Source organism: Triturus cristatus, chromosome 1_2 (assembly GCF_964204655.1).
Source record: "Triturus cristatus chromosome 1_2, aTriCri1.1, whole genome shotgun sequence".
In the NCBI taxonomy this organism is placed as follows: domain Eukaryota; kingdom Metazoa; phylum Chordata; class Amphibia; order Caudata; family Salamandridae; genus Triturus; species Triturus cristatus.
Genome location: NC_140580.1, coordinates 604,260,154 through 604,281,797, shown reverse-complemented (window position 1 = coordinate 604,281,797; position 21,644 = coordinate 604,260,154). Strand labels below are relative to the sequence as shown.

The 21,644-nt window shown below is 43.6% G+C and overlaps 1 protein-coding gene across 1 annotated transcript in view; it reads left to right on the top strand.

Annotated features, from left to right (window-relative positions):
• SGPL1 (sphingosine-1-phosphate lyase 1) overlaps window positions 1-21,644 on the top strand; it is a 416,168-nt gene that overhangs the window by 221,937 nt on the left and 172,587 nt on the right. The window lies entirely within an intron of this gene.

Below are 21,644 nucleotides of genomic sequence, written 5' to 3'. Positions count from 1 at the left end.
GTGTTGGTTCAAACGGACAACACCACGGCAATGTTCTACATCAACAAACAGGGGGGGGACACAGTCGTTCCCTCTCTCCTCGCTGGCTCAGGAGATTTGGAGATGGGCCATACCTCTCAGGATAGATCTACTGGCAATTCACCTACCGGGGAAGGACAATGTGGAGGCAGACTGGCTAAGCAGGCAGACCTCGGCATCGCACGAGTGGGAGCTCAATGGCCAGGAAACGGAGAAGCTTTTCCGGAGATGGGGAACTCCCACAATAGACCTATTTGCAACACGCCAAAATGCAAAATGCCAAAGCTTCGCGTCCAGGCAACCAGATCAGCAATCCCAGGGAAATGCCCTATGGATAAGCTGGTCGAGGACATTTGCCTACGCCTTTCCACCGATACCCCTATTGCACAGAGTGCTCGACAAGTGCAGAACCAGCAACATGACTATGATCCTAGTGGCTCCGCAGTGGGCAAGGCAGACATGGTTCTCACAAATTCAAGAAATGGCGCAAGGCAACCCATACAGGTTCGAGATGAGAAAGGACCTGCTCTCAATGCAAAACGGAGAGGTCCTGCATCCGGTGCCAGAGACCCTCAACCTGGCGGCATGGCTCCTGAGGACCTAGAGTTCGCACACCTAAGATTGCCGCCGAGCACTATGCGAGTGCTACGGGAGGCAAGGAAACCAACTACTCAAATGATACAGCGCAAAATGGAAGAGGTTCACTGTGTGGTGCAGGAAGAAGGGCCTGCAAAACAGAATGAGAAGAGACTCAACAGTACTGAGGTACCTCACACACCTTCTAAAGAGTAACCTCTGCTCGAGCTCCCTAAGGGTACACCTAGCGGCGATCGTTGCATACACCAGAGGTGAAAAGGGTGGAAGTTTCTTCACTTTGCAGGTGGTGAAGAGATTCATGGAAGGAGCAAAAAGAATGGCCCCTCCGAAAAGGTTGCCGCCGCCGGCATGGAATCTAAACGTAGTTCTGACGGAGCTCATGAAGGCACCGTTTGAACCCATTCACAAGGCCACACTACAAATGTTGACGATGAAAACGGCCTTTCTAGTGGCCTTCACCTCACTACGCAGAGTGAGCGAGCTTCAAGCACTAACGCTACAGGAACCCTACATTCAAATTCACAAGGACAGGGTAGTCCTGAGGACGGACCCACACTTCATGCTCAAAGTGGTGTCGGCGTTCCACATGAATCAGAGTATTCAGATACCAAGTTTCTTCCAAAACCCGACTTCAAACGCAGAAAAGGCCCTGCACACCCTCGACGCAAGAAGAGCGGTGATGCACTACATTGAGAGAACCAAGGATCTCAGGAAGTCGAAGCAGCTGTTTGTGTCCTTCGCCACTAGCTTCATGGGTAGGCCAGTGACTAAGGGCACCATCGCTAGATGGATTGCCCTCACCATTCAATTCTGCCACAAACAGGCTGGACAGGAGCTAGCGGAAGGGCCTCAGGCTCACTCCACAAGGAAGAAGGGGGCCACCGTTGCCTTCCTGGCGAACACGCCCATCCAGGACATTTGTCTCGCGGCAACTTGGGCATCTGTGCACACGTTCACGAAACACTACTGCGTGGACATTCAGATGAACAAGGAAGCACAGGTTGGACAGAAGGTGCTTCAACACATTTTCAACGACCAACGCTCATCTTCCACCCAGCCGCCACAAAATTAGGAAAACCGCTACAAAGTCTATGCACAGCATAGTGAATCCAGAAAGATTCACGCTGCAAAACGAATAGTTTCTTACCTGTCGGTGTAGTTTTGCAGCTTGAAGATCTTTCTGGATTCACTAGCGAACCCACCCACCTCCGCCAGGAAGATGAGGCTGGAGGAAGAGGGGGTAAATAGAAAAGATCAAAAGGAATGAAAACGTACAGAAAAATGGACAAGAAAGATTAATCAATCGCCTAGGGTTTAAAAAAACAAAAAAAAAAACAAAGGGAAAGGAAAAAAGAACCCGAAGATGGCGCCCCAAAGGTGGGACTTCCGCAGGAAGCACGACGACGTCACGGGAGGTGCACCAAATGGTGGGTCGTCGCCGCCCACCTGGGCTACAAAAAAAAACCAAAAAAACAAAGAAAAGACTACGAATCCGGACCCAACCACAAGATCGCGGAATAATGCACAGCATAGTGAATCCAGAAAGATGTTCAAGCTGCAAAACTACACCGACAGGTAAGAAACTATTCGTTTTTCAACACTGTGCTCTCTTGTGAGGACTGTTCCATCCTGGTCATAGTTCAGTTCCTTAATCAACACACATACTGTAACCTTTGTGTTGGGACTGCATAATAGCTCTGTCAGCAATACCTACCAAAATGGATCTTCCGTTGGTGGACGCTTAGGAATGTGCTGCATGGCTAAACACTTCAAAGTTCCCAAAGGTTAGAGGTATTGGCTATGCCAATGCTCAGGGCTTTAATTGGGATGAAAAAAACTAGGGGGTCTCTCAAAGGGGCGTGGCCAAAGTAATTAGGGGCGTGGCTTAAAAACATGTAAGCGAAATATCTGTGCTTTCCATAGTGTGCCACCAGACTTGTATTTTACTGTTTCTGTCACTCCATCCAAATATATGATACAACTCAACAAGTCAGGACTATTGGCTTTGTTAATGGTTGTTAGGTGCATAAGATAAATAAGCAGCAACTATGGTTTGTATATAATCTTGAAAAAGCTTCCACTTAAAGCCCCGATGACACCACAACACTGTTGCTGCTCCTGAGTTTCAACAAGCATTGGCATAACCAATTGGTCTCGCCTTTGGGACCTTATAAGTGTTTAGCCATGCAACAGTTGATTTTGTTGCACCAAGGATATTGTGCTGGATAACTAAACACTTATAAGGTCCCAAAGGCGAGACCTATTGGCTATGCCAATGGTTGTTCTTTATAGGTTTCGCCGACCAAACCGCTAAATCTGTCTGTTAGCGAAAATACCTATTGTCAGCTTACAGTGGGCTTGGAGCCCACCTACTGCTTACTATTGGTTAGCTTTATTGTCACTTTCCTTTGCTTGCCTTTAATTTGTCAGCTTGTGTGGGCTTTACTTCATCATGTGTTTCCCCCACTTCTGGAGGATGGATGCATTACTTGTGTCCTTCTCTGCTCCGTCTTGAAGAACTACTTTTTTCCTTTTGGTTAAGCATTCCATGAGAGTGCACGTTCTTTCCAGCTGTCTCCCTTGTTCTCTACCCCCCCCCCCCCACGTACTATATATTGCTCTCTCTGGCCGGTGTGGTTTTCCCCTCCATGTTTTGCTTATCCTCACCTTGATTCTCTCACCGCATTGCTTCTCCCCAGCAGCTCTATGTTCCTATCTGTAGACCATGTGCTTCTCTTCCCCTTACGCTCCACCTTCCTCTTTGACCTATGGTGCTTCCCCTCATAATCTGTATTGCTTTCCCACCCCAGACTCAGTGATAATACCACCCGCCCTCCATGTTGCTTGTGCCTTTTTGTTCATTCACCCTGGAGTTGCTTCCTTCTTCACTCGTGCCCTACCGGCACCCTCCATATTGTTTCCTCCCATGCATCAAAAAAAGAAAAAAAGATTTTGCACTCTTTTTTTAATTTTTTAGTTACTGACCCATCTAGGATTGGTCAATAAAAAAGTAAAAAAGAAGAGTGCAAGTCATTTTGTAGGCATGCTATGCATGTTGTGCTTGCCTACAAAATGAGCTGAATGGACGTGTCGTACATAATTGCTTTTCTTTTTTTGTTTACGTTCTACTTATGCTAAAAAACAGAGCTAAAAACCATAGGCAAAGCCAATAGGTCCCAAAGGGGAAATCTGTTGGCTTTACTAATGCTTGTTACAGTTGCTGTTACATAGAGTTCAGATCATATTGTAAGATTGTAGCTGCCTGCAATTTTAGTGTTTGGTTGAGTGGTGGTTTCTAATTGACACCTTTACAAAACATGATGAAGTGCATGGCAGACCTGAAAGGCTTCTTCGTTTAAAAAAAAAAACAAAAAGGTTGCTTTTTAAATATATATTTTTATAATTGTAAGCATATATATGTTTTCCCTTTTATTTTCGTGGTATTTACTTCCAATAAGAAAAACCTTTAAAAAAAAAAAATTGCCTTATCCTGCCAGCACACCAGACCTAATGGTGTTGCCAGTGCTTGTTTATCCGGACTTGTCTATTGTTCTACAACATAGTGCCATTGTCCCTCCTATGTTTTCCGTCTGTTCCCTCCTGTACTTTTCACTGCCTGCATTGTGTTGCTCTCTGTCTGTGTTTTTTCTGTATGTTGTGCTCCCACTCGTGGTTGGTTTCCTGCACATATTCTACCCCCCCACCGCCACATGCTCCATGTTGCTCTTTTTTTGCCGATATGCCCCACTGCTCCACTTTGCTCTCCCTCTGTGTAGCCGTCTTCCTCCCACTTGTGCCCGTGTTGTTTCTGCCTCCTGCTTGTCCCCTGTGTGGCTTCTGCCTGTCCCCTGTGTTGCTTTTGCCCTCCAGTGTTGCTTTCTCACCCTTTGCCCCGTGTATGCTTCCACCTCATTGCATCTGCCACTCCCTCTCATTGTATCTGCCACTCCGTGTTATTTCCCTACCCTTGGTTGTTTCCCCACCCACTTTAAAAAAAAAAAAAAAAAAATTAAAACCGCTTTTTTTTTCTCTTCTTTTCGTTATCGATCTAAAATATGGCCACTTCAAAGACATTAAAAAAAAAAATTATTTTAGCCGTGCTGCACAATATCTGGTATGTATTTTTATTTATTTTGATACTTTTATATAGCGTGAACATGACCCTTACCGGTATCAGAGCACTTTAAAGGTATACAGAGAGCAGAGCAATAAGAAAAAAAAATATCATATTGGAGAAAAATAAAGGATAAAGTAGTATCTGGAAAGGAAGGGTAAACTTTGCAATGTTTAGAGAGCAGAGATGTGCTGTGCAGCATGGCTAAAATCAAAAGCTTCTAAGCCTGTGTTATTTTTTAGTTACGTTTTCCCCACTTCCGCCTGTATTTTCCCATTTATTTAACTTAAGGGCTTAGTTTCCCTGTCGAGTTTTTAGCATCTGTCCCTGCGTACATGTCTTCAAGAAAGTGCAGACAGGAAGTGAGTGATGGGGAGAAAGCTGAGGTGCGGTCTGCATACTGTTATCACCTAGGGCCCCAAGTTCTCCACTTTCTCCTTCTGTGGAAAGGTGGGCTAATGGTGACATGGTATTCTAAATAGTAGCCTTTTTTGGAGTGAGAACCAACAAGAGCAACTCTGGTAATATTACCTGTCTTTCCTACAGCCGTTAGGCCTTGTAAAATAGTTTGCCTGTCCGAGGAGGAATGAAAGCGACCAGAATATGTTTATATCATCTGCCTACCTGGGAGACTGCCGACGCCTCCTCGCAAAGTAGACAAATAGATGTTTATTCATAATGTTTGTAATGTCTGTTAATGTACCGAATGGCATAGTCTTTCAGCCATGTTTGTATCTAAGAGGCTCGGCAAATGACTAAACAAGTAAAAAGGAGTCCAGATCCTTGAAATGCTCCATACAACCAGATCTCTTGTAACGACTTTCCTGTCATCAAAAGGCGTGCCCACCTCTGCGTGTCTGCACCGCTCTGTGTACAATAACAGCTTTAAATGAACAATGGCACAGGAACTGCCTGTTTTAGTCTCCTGTGGGGTTTTCATTTCAGTGTTTAGGTTCATGCGTCACAATGCATCTTAAACTGGAAGTGAGCTAAGCAGAACAAATGTAAACGTTGACCAAGATCTGACTCTGTTTTCCTAAGGTGACTGCCACATATCCGTGTATTTGTAGCTCCTAAAGGGTTTTGCTCCCTCCTCGTTGGTCCATTTTCTATTTTTCACACGAAAGGTGGAGAAATTGGCTCTGGCGAGTCGTTATTGGAAACCGATATCAGTTAATCCCACTATGTTTTTTATCAGTTTTTGAAAGTGGTAACTGTAATCTTTGCAGTCTGGCTGCTGTTTTTACCGTTTGTGTTTATGGAAGCTAAGGGCCTGATTTACCAAGGTATTTTGCGGTTATAAAATCTCTGATTCTCAAAATCACAGGGTATGCAACTGACTCGTAAAGGGGCTTTTGTGATCCCTTCCGCATTGCAAGTAGGAGGGGGCGTGAAAGGGAAGGCCTGCCCAGTCCTTTCTGCAATTGAGAGAGCAAGGATTCCGTGATTTGTGACCACAATTGCAGTTGCAAATAATTCATCAGATACCGACACTTCAATGGCGGTGGTATGTGGTTCGCAAAAGAAAGCTGTCTACATGGGCCGTCTTAACCTTTGGGAATCATTGCGGCAGCCGGGTTTTTTTGAGCAGGCTGTGATCCTGAAGACCATGCCTGCTCTTCCCAGTGTCTTCCTAAATTGCAGTAAAAAAAAGTTCCCATTTATTAAATTCATCTGCCGAGAAAGACATCTGCTGGCCTTCAAGGCTCCATCCCTACATTTACATTAGATCAAAGGTGGTTGCAGATTTATTAGGCAGGCCATTATGTGACCACCACCACCCCCGTGAAGGTACAACTTGCATTGCGGCCCATTGTTCCATTGGTTGCATCGCAAATTGCATTTCCCATTCGCTAAGTCAATTACACATCCCACCTCACCTATGCATGGACAGCCCCTCTCTGCTTATCCCTGCTTGTGACACCGTAAAGTGAGCCTCGTGTTGCTGGAATGGCTTGGTTAGCTCTTTGTGATGAATTGCACAGCAGACTCAACTGAGCATTGACAGCCCTCTCTGCATATCCCTGCTTGTGACACCACAGAGTGGGCCTTGTGCTGGTGGAATGGCTGGGTTGGCTGTTTGTGATGAATTGCATAGCAGACTCAGCTGTGCATGGGCAGCCCTCTCTGTATATCCGTGCTTGTGACACCAGCCCACTAGGTGTTGCAGGAAAGTATTGTCCCTGCACACTTCAGAGATCCTGTGGAGTGCAGGCAAAATCTGGCATTCCTGTAAAGAAGGGCTGCCTATCACCGTCACTGGTGTCTTTATCAGACATGGGTGTCAACTGTTGGTGTCTTTATGCTGACGTTACTGATGCCCGCACAATTGCTGAAGGTATGAAATGCATCCAATATCGGCATGAAATTTCTCTGCAGCGTTCACTATTTAGAATGACAAATTTGCTTATTGTGTATTGAATCTGCCCTTTTAATAGCAGCAGGCAGGGCATTTTATTAGCAAAACAAGAAAAAGATTCTGTGACCTGAACATCGACAGTTTTGATTCAACTTTTACCAAATGCCAAGTCACTTAGATTCACTCTGGATACCAACCTTACCCTCAAGGAACACATTTCCAAAAAAGCAAACGTGATACTTTTGGGTAGGAATGCTTTCACCCCTTGATTTTGATTTTCCAACATTCTTTAACTTGTTAAATTAGCGTAACATAAACTTGGTGTGTGCAAAAATAATGTTTCCTTGATAGACTGAAAAATGAGTCATTTGTTTTTCTCATGTATTGTATTATTCCAGACACCCTGACAGCCAAAACTTGTTTCTCCCCTTCTGGTTGAAGGTCTGGGTCTTTTTCAAGGTTTAAAAGTTGCATAATAACGGTATAAATGGCTTCTCTGAATATTCCTACGCTGTTGTTGGCGACCCGGGCATTGGGGGTTTCCTTTTTGGATCACTTATCTGCGGTTCTCATGTTGCTGATTGTGTCTAATATTCAGAAGGTTGGCGTTTGGTTGAATATACTGACAATGGGCTGGGGTATGGCGTCTCTGGAGTCTCACGGCTATCAGTATTACAGGTTGCTTTACAGGTCAAATAGTCAAAGACGCAGTCTGTTTTCCTCTCATTCTAAAAAAGCTAAGACGGTGTGGTATCAGTTCTGTCTTCAAGTCAGACCATTTCTTCCATGGAATGACTTAAGAACTGCTGTTGAAACCTTTATACTCTTGCAGCTAGATGGTGGCAATGCCCTGTTCCATGGCCTCCCGTTCTCCATAATAGCACCCCTCAAGACCATTCTACAAGCTGCAGCATGTCTTGTGCATGGCCTGAAGAAATATGATCACATCACTCCCATCCTGATGGAATTTCTTTGGCTCCCCTTCCTAGTTCGAATTCTTCAAAATCAGCTGCGTCATTTACAAAGCCATCACAACCAGCCTCACTTCCCTGCCCTTACCTTGCAGGCAAACTCCCCATCTCTGGTGGTTCTCAGCACACCATCAGCCAAGACACCAGAAGGCTGCAGACTATGAGCTGTTAAAAAAAAAAAAAAAGGAACAATGCAGCACACCTTTTCAAGCTGTGCATTCCGGATCTCGAACAACATCCCTGTATCCATCAAGACTGCTCCAGTGCTCCTCCAAGTTGAAGACTCTCCTTTTTGGGATTTAGATCTATTTTATTCATTTTATATAGAAAAAACGATACCCAACAACCCACTTCCATCCATCGGCCGGGACTGTTTCAGGAGTGGGTAGTAGGCATGCATCCTGTTACAGTAGGAAATAATAGAAAGAGTGAAAGAGAGACAATAGAGGAGGTCAAGACTGGGAGGGGGAGGCATGATGGCATGCGCCTGGTGTCTAAAACTTCCAGAAAGGGTGCAGATGCTCGAGTGCTCTGCAGGCATCGTTGTGGAGGTTAAGCGTAGTGTTTGTAGATACGGGGGCAGGACAGCTCACTGAACTCATCAGACCGGTACTGTATGCAAGTTTGACACATCTTGTTGAAGTGGGAAGTTTGTGTGTAGCAACTGCGGTCAGCTTTTCCATACCCCGTATATCGTATAATTTGTGTAGCCAATCCAGGTGTGTAGGCACTGTTTCTGCACCCCATTGGGTGAGGAGAATCTGTTTTGCCACCCCAGTGCCAAAATGATCGCTCTGCCTCTGTTAGACCGCAGTATGGTAGGTGAGGAGGTTGGAGAGACCTAGGAGTATATAGCTCAGGAATCTAGGTATAACTGTCGCAAATATAACGTTTACCACATCCAAGACCCCTGCCCAAAAGACTCCAGTTTAGGGCATTGCCATAGGAGGTGTGAAAGTGTGCCCTGATGTCCAAAATGACACCAGCCGCTTACTGCCTGCCAGACGCCGCAGCCTGACACCGCCAGCATCTCGGGGGAATGCATGCTCCATAACGCTTCGCACCAGGAGGCGCTGATGCCCCATTTCTCGTGCCAGGAGGCGCTTATAACCACCTCCCGGCTCCCGCAGTGTGGGAGCCGCTTACTGCCTGCCTGACGCCACAGCCTGACACCGCCACCATCCCGGGGACTGCATGCCCCATAACGCTTAGCACCAGACGGCGCTGATGCCACATTTCCCACGCCAGGAGGTGCCTATAACCACCTCGTGGCTCCCACAGCACTGGCGTGCATGGGCAGCACCCGTCAGTGGCAGAATTGGCTGGGCCCACTCTCTTGGTATGAACTCCCGCTGATTGAAGTGGATTACTATAGCAGGCAAAAGGACATCAGCTGTGTAACATCGAGGACTGGAGTGGAGAAAGTCTGTCTTCCCCTTCTGTGGTCACATCTATCTGTGAAAACATATCTAGTAATATGTGCAAACGCAAGGTGGGGGGCACAAAGCCATCAACTGAGTTGCCCAGTACTCCTAAGCGTACCACCACTGACCGCTTCCTGGCCCGTGCTGTTGGGGCCCTATCCAAAGAAATTGACGTAGCGGAACGGCGCATGTCTCTTACTACATCTGGTCAAACTGGAGGTACTGGGGGTACCCAATGTGTAACATCCATTAAAGAAAAGTTGGGCCCAGGTAATGATCAAGATGACCAGAGTGCTGGATGTACAAGTGAAATTATCCGTCAAACTCCAACACCAATTGTATTAGAGAAGGTCTCAACCGCTTCTCCCCCCCTCCCCCCCCCCCCCCCCCGGAACCAGTAACCCCACGAGCAGTTAAAGCCCCGAATGTGGCCCACCATCCAGCAGCAAAATGGAAAAGAGAGACACTAGTTGATTTAAGATCTCCAGATGAACTTTTTAATAGGGGGGTGGGGGGGTCTTGGAACTAATTTTATGGACAACCAAATATGGGCACCATTTTGGGACAAATTAACATCTGTCATTTGTCATTTATAAAACTCACTTCTAGAATGGCTGGGTAGGGTGGAGGAGGAATTGAAAAAGGACACTGTTGGGTGTAATATGCAGCTGGCCGAGCGACGCAGACCAATAGACATTGGTTTGAATAATGCCATAGGTGGCAAGCCCCCACATACCGAGGGTTTAACCCATCCCAGACAAGATGTGATATTGAGCAAAAATGTACCAGAGCCTAATAGCAAATTTTCTAGGACGGACAGCATGGTACAACACCAAGGAGGTCTTAATTGGTACCCCCTTAATATCTACACTGATGTGCCCCCACAAGACCTAGTCACCATCAATTTGCCACACGCTAGCTGTCCATATGTGGTGGTTCTAGTAAATGGCCCCCCTCTAAAACCAGGGGTTAGGGAATCTACAGAATGTCTAAAGAATAAGGTGGTTCATTGGCTTAGCATCAGACATTTATTATCTCCTAGTAGAGCACATGAAATCTTGCTCACAAGGAGAAGGGTGGATTGGTCCTCTGGAAAAAAATCTTTTGGCTGATTGTGTCATAATCAATTTTAGAAGCCCAAGAACTGCCAGTGGTATCCATAAAATGATAGGGGTATTATCGATGGACACACAAGACGTGAGCATAGTCCCAATTTTTTTTTTTTACCGTCACTTGAAGGGCTCAAATCAATGTCCCAGTGGTGTACTGAATTTCCAAAGACAGAGGGCCACCCTAAGCTCGTACCCGCCCCAGGGTCCGGAATTTGCAATGCCCAAAAGATATGAGGCGCTGAGTAGACTAGATAATAACAAATGCCTTTGCTCTGATCAAAGCTATTCTGGGGACTCCAGGAATCACCAGAGATGGTATTTTACAGGAGATACCATAGCCAATCAGATAACGGAGCAATCCCCAAGAGACCGTACACATTTCACGCAGGCAACCGCAATTCGCGGGATGGTAGTAGCTAAGGCTGATAAGGCTATTAATGATGATAATTTTAGCACACCTATAAGTGTATCAACTACTTACCCGGTAGGACAGCCCCACATGGAAAGGTTCGAGTTCGCAACCTGGAATGTGATTGGATTATCAAATAGGGCTGCAAATATTGATTGGGTTAGTACCATATGTCAATTCAATTTCAACTAAGCTTTATTCGATTTTCAGAACAAAATCATAAAAGCATACATTAAAAAGTGCAATAAACGTTAAGTACAGTTAAAACAGTCACCTAGGTTGGAGATATTATTAAAATATCTGTCATGTGTAAATCGTATAAGTTCATTTAAAAAGAAATCTAAAATATAGGGTTGGTACTCATAGTGATTGCATTGAGTTCCGAAACCTGATGACCAGTTTTAGAAAGCTAGATACAGCATAAATAACAGATTCATTTTCTAGCTGTAGTAACCTGGTTATAGCTAATCTACACGTGCGAACACCCCATGCCTTTAAAATTGGTTTCAGAAAAGCCCCCCTTGGCGCCTGATAGAATTTACAAAATAAAACACAGTGAATATTTGATTGAGCAGAAATGTCATCACATGGGCATACTAAAATTTCGTTTGACCAATTATTACAATCTGGAAAGGTGGTCAGGCGAAAAAAAGTGCCTAGTCTAAAACGGGTCAATAACATTTGAGCATAGCAGCTTGACTGAATTGAAAGGTACCCTTGAAGCCCTTCATGGATAGTGATTTGCTGATATCCAATGACTGCGGTTTTAGTTTTTTCCAGGTTCCACCTAATATTAGTTAGATGGTTGAGGGCCAGCTTTTTTAGCGTCTTTCTGGACACCGTTTCCATACTTGATGGCCTCGCAAAATATTCTGGGTGTCCGAGCTCAGTTAGCATGTTCTTTACATAGGTGAGCCATTTGATATTACTTATTCCATCGAGTTTAAGACAGTCAGTGATTAAATCTCTGTTTAATGAAGTCTCAGGGGTGACCCATATCTTGTGCCACAATAATGTGGGCGCAATTTTTATGACATCTGAAATGTATGATAGACCCAGCTCAATATGTACAATGTAGGTGGCTGATGATTTGGGGGCCCCTAATAGATAGCGAAGGAACTGATTTTCAGTTTTTTGTATCAGTTGTGGGTTTTCAATACCCAAAGGCCGGACCCATAAGTGGCTGTAGAGATGCATTTTGCCTTATAAATTGAAATCAGTTCTTTCACAGGTCCGCCCCCTAGTTTGGCCGCAAAAACTTTCAGAGCGACTATTGCCCGGGTAAAAGCTAAATGTCTGGCATTCAGTGCTGCATGCCAGTTGCCCTTCCTATCAAAATTTATCCCGAGGTAGGAAAATCGATCCGTGGTCTCGATCCTCCTGCCATCAAGGAAGATTGGACAGGGTGCTTTCTTTGTCCCGGGGCCACATGCCATGGTGTATGTTTTTGTGGTATTGACTTTTAACCCTCTGTCTCTAATGTAATTAGCGAATTTCAGGACGGCCCTCTGTAAGCCAATCCTAGTTCGAGACATGATAGCGGCATCAGCGTATAAAAATAGTGGCGCTGATGTTCCCAGGATAGTTGGGTAATCGTACTGTGACTCCCTTAGGTGTTGACCGATGGAATTTATATATAGGGTGAAGAGAAGGGGTGCTAAGATGCACCCCTGTCGCACCCCTCTCCTGATGGGAAACTTGTCAGAGCACTCGCCCATATTGCCATAGCGTACCCTGGCACCTGCATCTCTATATAGTGCTTTAATAAATTGGAGAATATTAAAATCTATACCCATTTCAGTTAATGTGGACCATAGTTTCTCGTGGTCCACACAATCAAAAGCGGAACTCAGGTCCACAAAGGTAACAAAGAGGTTTCCCTTTTTGGCCTGAGTATACTTAGATAAAACTAAGGCCAAATTTAGTCCCTGCTCTATTGTACCTTTACCCGATCTGAATCCATACTGTAGGTTTGAGACTACGTCGTTCTCTTCTGCCCATAGTTGTATCCTATTTAAAATTATCCGGCCGGCTACCTTCATTAATGCATCGAGTAATGATATTGGCCGGTAACAGGTAGGGTCGTTTCTGTCTCCTCTTTTAAAAATTGGGACGACTATAGCTTCAGACCAGAACGATAAAAACCCATGTTGATTTGAGTGGTTTAAAACATTTGTTAACATGGGAGCCCAAAGATCAATCTCAGCTTTGTAGACGTCTATTGGGACTCCGTCCGGGCCCGGTGCTTTACCTGAAGGGCTTTCTTTGATTGCCTGAATGACCTCCTTACAAGTAAAAATAATACCTAGCGGGAATGTATTCGGTGAGTTTGTAATATGTTGGGTGCCCGTCTCATCAGCCATGGGATTGACCGGGTCAGAGGGATTAACTTTGTCGTACAAGTGTTTACAATGGTTGACCCAGATTTCCCCGTTGATGGCTATGTCTATAATGTCTGTCTGTTTATTCTGTAAATAAGGAGCACTTGCCGCTTTCCAAAAAGCGGTATTGTCCTTGGATTTTGAGGCTTCATACAGGGCCGACCAAGCCTCTTTCCTCAGAGATACTTTCCTAATTTTAACAGCCGACTGGTACAGCTTTCTAGCTTGGCGAATCTCCACAGAGCATTTTGGTGATGCATGCAATGCCCTTTTTAGGGCTGTGAGTGCTTTTGTACAGCTGTTGTCAAACCAACCGTGGGGGCTATTTGAATTTGGTCGATACTCCCTGGTTAGAAGCTTGTTCAGTTCCAGTTGTAGTACCATATAAAGTTATGGCATTATATGTCTACCAAGAAACTTGGTGTATAAGCCCTGTGCATGTGGAAGGATATTCATCACACTTTTTAGCAGCTATAAGGTCACAAGCTGGGTGAGCAAAAGGGAGGCTACAAATACTTATTTCCAATAAAATCTCTATTAATGTTAAAAATGTTGCATCCGTGGGCCCCCATGCACAAATGCTATGGCTAAGCAAAAAGGGGGGGGAAAGATCTGATAATTGTACATTTTTACAAAAACATCTTTGATTCTACACGTAGTAATGTGGCAATAGTTCTTGATCACGCCCTTGAAACGTTTTTATCTCCAATTGATACGTAGTATGTTTTATTGAGGGTAGGAGATTTTAATATACAGGCATGTGGAGCATCTAACAACCAGGCATGTGGCTACATATATGAGGATGGAGAGGAAAATGAAAATTTTTGCCACAACGATTATGGGGAAGCCCTAAATCAGATGATTCCTAACTACTTAGGCGGTGGAGGCTGTGGTTTGAATGGGGAATTAGCCCCAACTTTTATAGGGAGAAACCTATAATCCATTATAGACCATGTATTAGTGTCTGCTTCTGCTATCTGTATGTATGGCAATCTTCGTGTCGTTCCAGCCTTATTTAGTGATCATAACCTGCTTACATTAACATTTTTCTTCTGAGGCCAAAGGAATGATGTTTTTGACTTAGCAAACCATATTGACCCCATTAGGATAAATGGTGTCAGAATTAAATGGACGGGTGTTGATCCACACTCGATCATGAGAAGGATAGTAGTTTCGAACCACAGGGAAATAACACAGTCTCCAGGACGAAATCACCATAAGTATTGTGACCGAGAATTTTTGCTCCATTGCAAATACCATTAAATCACTTTTAACAAAGTATCCTGGATCATCATGTAACAAGAAAAAGGGGTGGTTTGATGTTACTTGCACCAAAGCATTGCAAGTTTTAAAGCATGCCCTATCTAACTCACCGCAAGATTTAAAATAGCTATAGCTGCCCGTAAAAAGACACTCCGGGCCGAGGCATGGAAAAACTTGGCTATTTCTGCAAAAACCAGGAATAACAAACTCTTCTGGGATACACTGAATGCTCCCTTCCTGAAGAGTGATAGTATCCCAGAGTTATGTTCCTTTGATTCTTCAGATACCTGGGTGACACATTTTTCAGGAATTTTTAGCAATAATGGAGAAACAATGGGAGGGTCCGAGTGGCACTTAGGAGAGGGGAGATATCTCCCTCTGAATATTACCAACGATGAAGTCCTCCAGGCCACTACTAGGGCAAAGGCAGGTAGTATATCTATGCTTTGCCGATTTAAGTAGTGCATTTGATCTGGTCGATCATAATTTACTCTGGCCAACCCTGATCTCGATTGAAGCACCAAGGACGATTATTGGGTTTTTCTCTCATCTGTACGAGAACCTAACTAGCCAAGTCCATTTTGGCCCTCAGGGGAATGTTCCTCCAGATTTAAAGTGGGGCGGGGTATACGGCAAGAATGTGTGTTGGCACCAATTTTATTTTCCCTTTTTAGGTCTCGCCTAGCTATTGCGTTTACGCAATCGCTATGCAAGACTTTAGTAAGGGGGGCATTTCAAAGTGCTCCCAAAAGTGGATTGCATGGCGAGCACACGCACAATCACGTGCATCGTGCCGCCATGCAATCCGTTTGGAGAACGCTTCAGCCCACTGGCGTGTGCACGTGTAGCCACAGCCTCGGCATCATACTTCAAAGGGTCCGCTCCCCCGCCTGGAATGCACTCCCCCGCCACAGCATGCCGAGAGATTGTTTCCTCATGGCGCCTCTCACAACTGTCCCTCCCCCACCACAGGGCTAGTCTCACGGACGCATTGCCATCCATCGATTTTACTTTCATGCCTGTGTTCTCTTTGCCTTTCAGCACACAGCCCGCCCTACCCCCTCTGTGTTTTCTTGCAGCTGTGCCCAGATCTGAGTCTCAAACAACCAAAATAATAAGTTTGCCCTGCACGCTTTCTGCGCTTACAAAGTTAACATATGCCGCGCTCATTCCCTTTTCATCCTTCTAAGGTCGATAACATTAGCTCCATTAATTCTGCGTCTAAGGATTTAAATAACGATATGTTTTCTTGCAACTTTAGGCACTTCACACACAGCCCCACTGCTCACACACACAGGCATCAAGGCAGCAACAGAATGCTCTGAGCCCCACCAGTGTTTGCCACACACACATGCCTCTCGCATCTCGTCTTTTCTTCCAGCTTTGACCCATGTTCTCTTTGCCTTTCATCACTCAGCTTCCCCGTAACCACCATTTAACTAACATCCTGCCACACTCATTCCATTTTCATCCTCGCTTTCACTTTCATGCCAGTGTTCTCTTTGCTTTTCAGCACACAGCTTCTCCGTAGCCACCATTTAACGACCATCCTGCCGTAAACACCATTTAACTACCATCCTTTTAGTTAAAATAAAAGAATTGCCTCTAAGAGTTTAAGGAACCATAGAAATACAAGGCAAGGCAACATACACTCCGAATGCCACTCAGAGCCACATAATTACATGCCACATAACTACAATGCACTCAATACAACAGACACTCCAAAAACCAATCAGTGCCACATAGTTACACACCACATAATTACACAGCGCTCAATGCCACATACACTTCAAATACCACTCAGCGCCACATAATTACACACCATATAATTACACTACACTCAATGCCACATGCACTCCAAATAACTCAGTGCCAATTAATTACAATGCAAACAATGCAAGATACTCAAAATAACACTCAATGCCACATAATTACACGCCACTAAAATCAACATAAACTCCACACAAAACCACTCAGTGCCACATAATTATATTCTACATAATTACACTCTATCTATCGCCTTCACTCTCTATCTATCTATCTATCTATCTATCTATCTAGCTATCTATCTATCTTATCTCTATCTATCTATCTTATCTATCTATCTATCTATCTATCAGACTATTTCACTCTATCTATCGCATCACTTAGCACCACCACAGCATCACTCAAGGGCACCACTACATCACTATGCGCTGCCACAGCATCAATTAACGCAACAGCATCACTCGACACCACCACAACATCACTCACCGCCACCACAGTTTCAATCTGTACAACCATTCAACAACAACTGGCTCTAATATGTTCTCTCAACATTTAGGCTTTATTACAAATGGCACAAAAAAAATGATAATATTTAACTTCTGTTCTTGGATTTTAGGCGCAATTAAATACACAACATAATCTTCACAAGAGTTATTAACAAAAGTTTAAACGATTGCCATTATAATTTACATTAACTTTTATTTAAGTATTAATCATTTGCAAAAATTAAAAGCCATTGTTATTTGTAATATCAATACATCTAAGTCACATAAATACAACACATATTGCATTACAAATGCTATAGGTGTCACATTTGCAACAGTTGAAACTATTGACATTGTACATGAGAAAGCTAGTAATTTCAATATTTTCAATACCAACATATAAATAAAAAATTAGTCAATTTACAATACAAAAAGCTCAAACTTTCCTAATGCAAGACCTATTGCATTGCAAATGCTTGTTATTAATGGGGTAGATAATCATCTACAAACAATCCAGGCTGATGCCCCAAGGGTGGCTGGTCGTCTGATGCCCGTTCTATGATCTGCGGACGACAATGTACTTTTGGCAAGAACCCCAGAAGGCCTTCAGAGAGTGATGGACCCGTTCTCAGCGTTTATGACACAAAGGAAAATGGTAATTAACAAATCAAAAACATTTACCATGGTCTGTGGGCTTAAACCGAAATCCCGCAAAACATTTTTTATCGACAGTACCCTCAATTAATACTGTTAACTCCTTTTGCTATCTTGGCATTTTATTTTCGGGTAATGGCTCCTGGTCCCAACATATTTTAAATACTAGAGCCAAAATGAGCAGGGCAGGCCAAGGGAATTTTAAATTTTCCTCAAAATTAGGGACTCGGCCTATTAATGAGATGGTAGCCATATATAAAGTGAAAGGAGCAAGTACAGGCTTTTGGGGTTATGTAATGAGTATGGTCCTGCAAACGCAAGAAAATTGTTTCTTGAAACGCTTACTATATTTACCGCCTTCTTCATCAAACACTATTGTACATCAAGAGGTGAGTCTCCAGTTTTTAGAAGATATTTTATGTTAGACCACTGTTACTGTGTTCCTCAATTTTTTTAGATTGCCTTAATTTGCATGAGCGCTAAGAATTCCATGGTTATTATATATTAATTCCTCTTTAGAAAACCTGTTTAAGATATCAGTATGGTCCGAGACATCAAAAATATTGTCCCATACAAAGGAGATTAGAGACTCCTTTTTGCAGTCTAGGCTGGATTTGAGATCAAAGGCCGAGCATAACAAACCGACTGTTGCCCTGTACAAATCTTATGGCCTAGAGGAGGGTGCTAATAATTACCTGTCATATGTGACCTATGTACAGCACCATTTTGTGCTACTAAGATTGAGATGCGGCATCGTTCATTATCTTGTTGCATCCCCAAAGATGAGGTCTCGTCCATCTGACATGGAACCATGTCCCTGCGATAACAGAAGTAAACAATGCACATTGCACTTTATATTGATTTGTAACTTTTATCATAATTTTAGGCTTTTTCATCTTAATCCATTGTTTGTCGCTCATAATACTAGGTCACTTAAAGTAGCAACTAAATTCTTGGTGACACTAGGTGATCCTCTAATATGCTATAAAGTTGCCCTGTTTATCTTGAAATCGATCAATGGGAGGAAAAGCATTCAGCTGTAGTGTAAAAAAATGAATTGATTTTAATAATTGTGATTGTACCTGCTTGTCTTAAATTTGTTTTGATTGTACTTTTATGGCTTTTAAAGATTTAAACTGAACTGACACCATCATTGCCCGCCTCCTGTAGGGTCCCAGGTGGCGATCCTGGCTGGGGTGAGGTACCAATAGTGGGCGATTTCAGGAGCATTTCTTGAAGGGCGCCCACATTCTCCCTCCCATCTAGCTCGTGCAGGTGAGACAAGGGGGCTCCCTAGAAACAAGACCTACTCCCCACCCTTCCAGCCTCCCGGGGAAACTCCTGATGCCCGGTACGGCCAGTCCGGCATTCAACTTGCTAATATCTCACTGTTTCAAATGGCTGCGGAAGTACACGGTTCTGCATCTGACATCTCACCAGTGGCTACCCCTTACCTGTATGCAACAGTCAACAGTGTTTCCCACCCATAGTGACTAGATTTCCCTCCATCACCAGTAACACAGTGCTTCAGGAGTTACAATGCTTATTGCAAACGTATGTAATACACTAGCTTAGTCTTGTTGATTCAAGTGCACAAGATTGTTTCATGGAATCCCAGCACTGGAATGTTGTGTCCCCTGGGGTATGTGGAGTCATTGGGTTAAGTTCTTGATAAGGCAGTACACGAGCAACTACTCATAACATTTCTGATCAAAATATTGCTTGCTGCCAGAGTTAACTAAATGAATACTGAATGCATCATTGAATACAGGTTGGATGTTTTCTCTATATTAGGCCTGGGCTAAATTTCCTATACACGGGGGCAATCTTAAATAATTTTGCATTATGCTTGTAATACGAAATGGCCACAAGGAAGCATTCTGCGCTAAAATATAGCTCCAAATGCTGGCTTTACACTTAGTTTAGCTACACAGAATCTTGCATAGTTTTTCTGAAATATTTAGTAATTACACAAAAGCACATTTCTCACTCCCTATGTTATATTTTTCTCAACCCCATCCACCCGCAAGCGTTTTCTTCCCCCTTTTGCAGTCTACTGTTCTTACACGGGCATTCCTGGCTAAAATCGAAGTCAGCATTGCAGACAAGTACCAGCTTGTTACCGTTTTTATATCCGTAGCCTAAACAATTTAAAATTAGTTTACCTCTTAAATGCTTTTGTTTGACTGAATTCCAAATTAATGAAATACTGTCGTCTTAAGGTCAAGAGCTTTGAAAATGTTGAATTACATGTGGAGAAAGTCGGCAGCTTATATTCTGTCAGGTAAAGCTACTGCTATTATAAACCACAACTGACAAAGCCAATGGGTATGGATTTAATGTGCCAACACATGTACCACAAACTTTCAAAAATGCTGTTTACATGTGTTTTGCCTGATCAAAATACATTTAATCACATTAAAGTATGCACTATTGGATTTGACGAGACTTTGGAAAACGTTGCAAAAAGTATTGCATGCATGTGGGAGAGAAAGAATTGAATGTAACAAATTATTGAGACCATTGAGTATACTTTTCAGATATAAAATAGTTTCTCTTACGTTCCACAAGTCAATGGCTTTAGGTGAGAGGGTTATACTCCTAGGTGGAGCCAAAGTACATTCTGTATATTTTAAAGAATTACAACATATAACAAAATGCATAGTTAAGAGAAGAAAATGGTAGTGCTGCAGCCATATATTTGAGACGTTATGAGTCTCTCCCAGGATCTCTCTGACCTTTCCGCAAAGATGGCCATTTTATGCAGTGTTGTTCGTGCGCTAACACCACCATTTTACGGGCTCTGCACCTGCATGCCTTATGCACTCACATTGATATGGACTCTAATAGAACGGCAGATGTGATCTAATTTCGTATCTTTTTGGCAAACGAGAAGTTGAGCCCTCTGCCTCCTTTAGAGAAGTTGTATAAGCGACATAAGTCAAGTTCAAGTTCATTTTTATTTGTTTGATTACTTAAAATCATTACAACCCCCCCCCCCCCCGAACAAATAAATAGATTTAGATTCAGTTTATCGAATAATGTATTTCTGAGAATTATGACACCTGATATTGATTGGTCTAACATGGCGCTCGATGCACCTGAAGATGTAGGGCTTGTGGTGCACTTTGGTGTCTGATCAATCGCTTTTATGGAAGAATATAGTTAAGGCCATTCCTCTCGGATTCCTGACTCTGCATTATTTTAGTCTACGCTTTTGACCTGACTTGTTAGGAGCTCTTTGCTTAATCCCAGCCTGATCACAAAGACTTAAAGATGTGTTTCTCAATAACTGCCCTCACCTCGATTTTAGCTAGAAACCGGACCTGGCTGCCATTTGGGCAAGGGTGAAATGATCATTACTTTTTTTTTTTTTTAAATTACATTTTTATTGTAAACAACATAGATCTGCATGTACAATTTTCCATCTGCAAAACACTTCATTACAGTTATTTCATTACATTTTGCGACGTTCGACTTCACAACTACACTCTCTATTATTACATATCATCCTCTGTGTCACTTTCTTCCTCAGGGGGGTACTTATATCTCCACTACACATATTCCATTTTCCCCATATTCCACTCCATTTTTTGGGACCCCCGAAACCGGTCCTAGGATGTTTGTTTCCAGTCCAGGGAGGACCTGGCCTGGCAGTTCGGGCTGGACTGTTCCCATTGGGCACAGGGTCAAGACTGATTTGCATATGGCTGGGTCCAAACTGGAATGGCATAGTGAGCAAAAAAAGATGGATTTAGGCCTAGATCTCTGTGCTGGGGTGAATGTATGACATTGTTCTGCATTCTGTCCATCAATAGTTCTTTTCGCATTTGTCACCCCGAGTGGGACGGGTATGCTCAGACGTGAGTCCTGTGCTCTCCATGCCACTGGAATCAAGCTATCCTGGCTGAAGAGGGGTGAAACCCCGAAACCGGTCCTAGGATGTTTGTTTCCAATCCAGGGAGGAACTGGCCTGGCAGTTAGGGATGGACTGTTCCCATTGGGCACAGGGTCAAGACTGATTTGCATATGGCTGGGTCCAAACTGGATTGGCATGGTGAGCAAAAAACGATGGATTTAAGCCCAGATC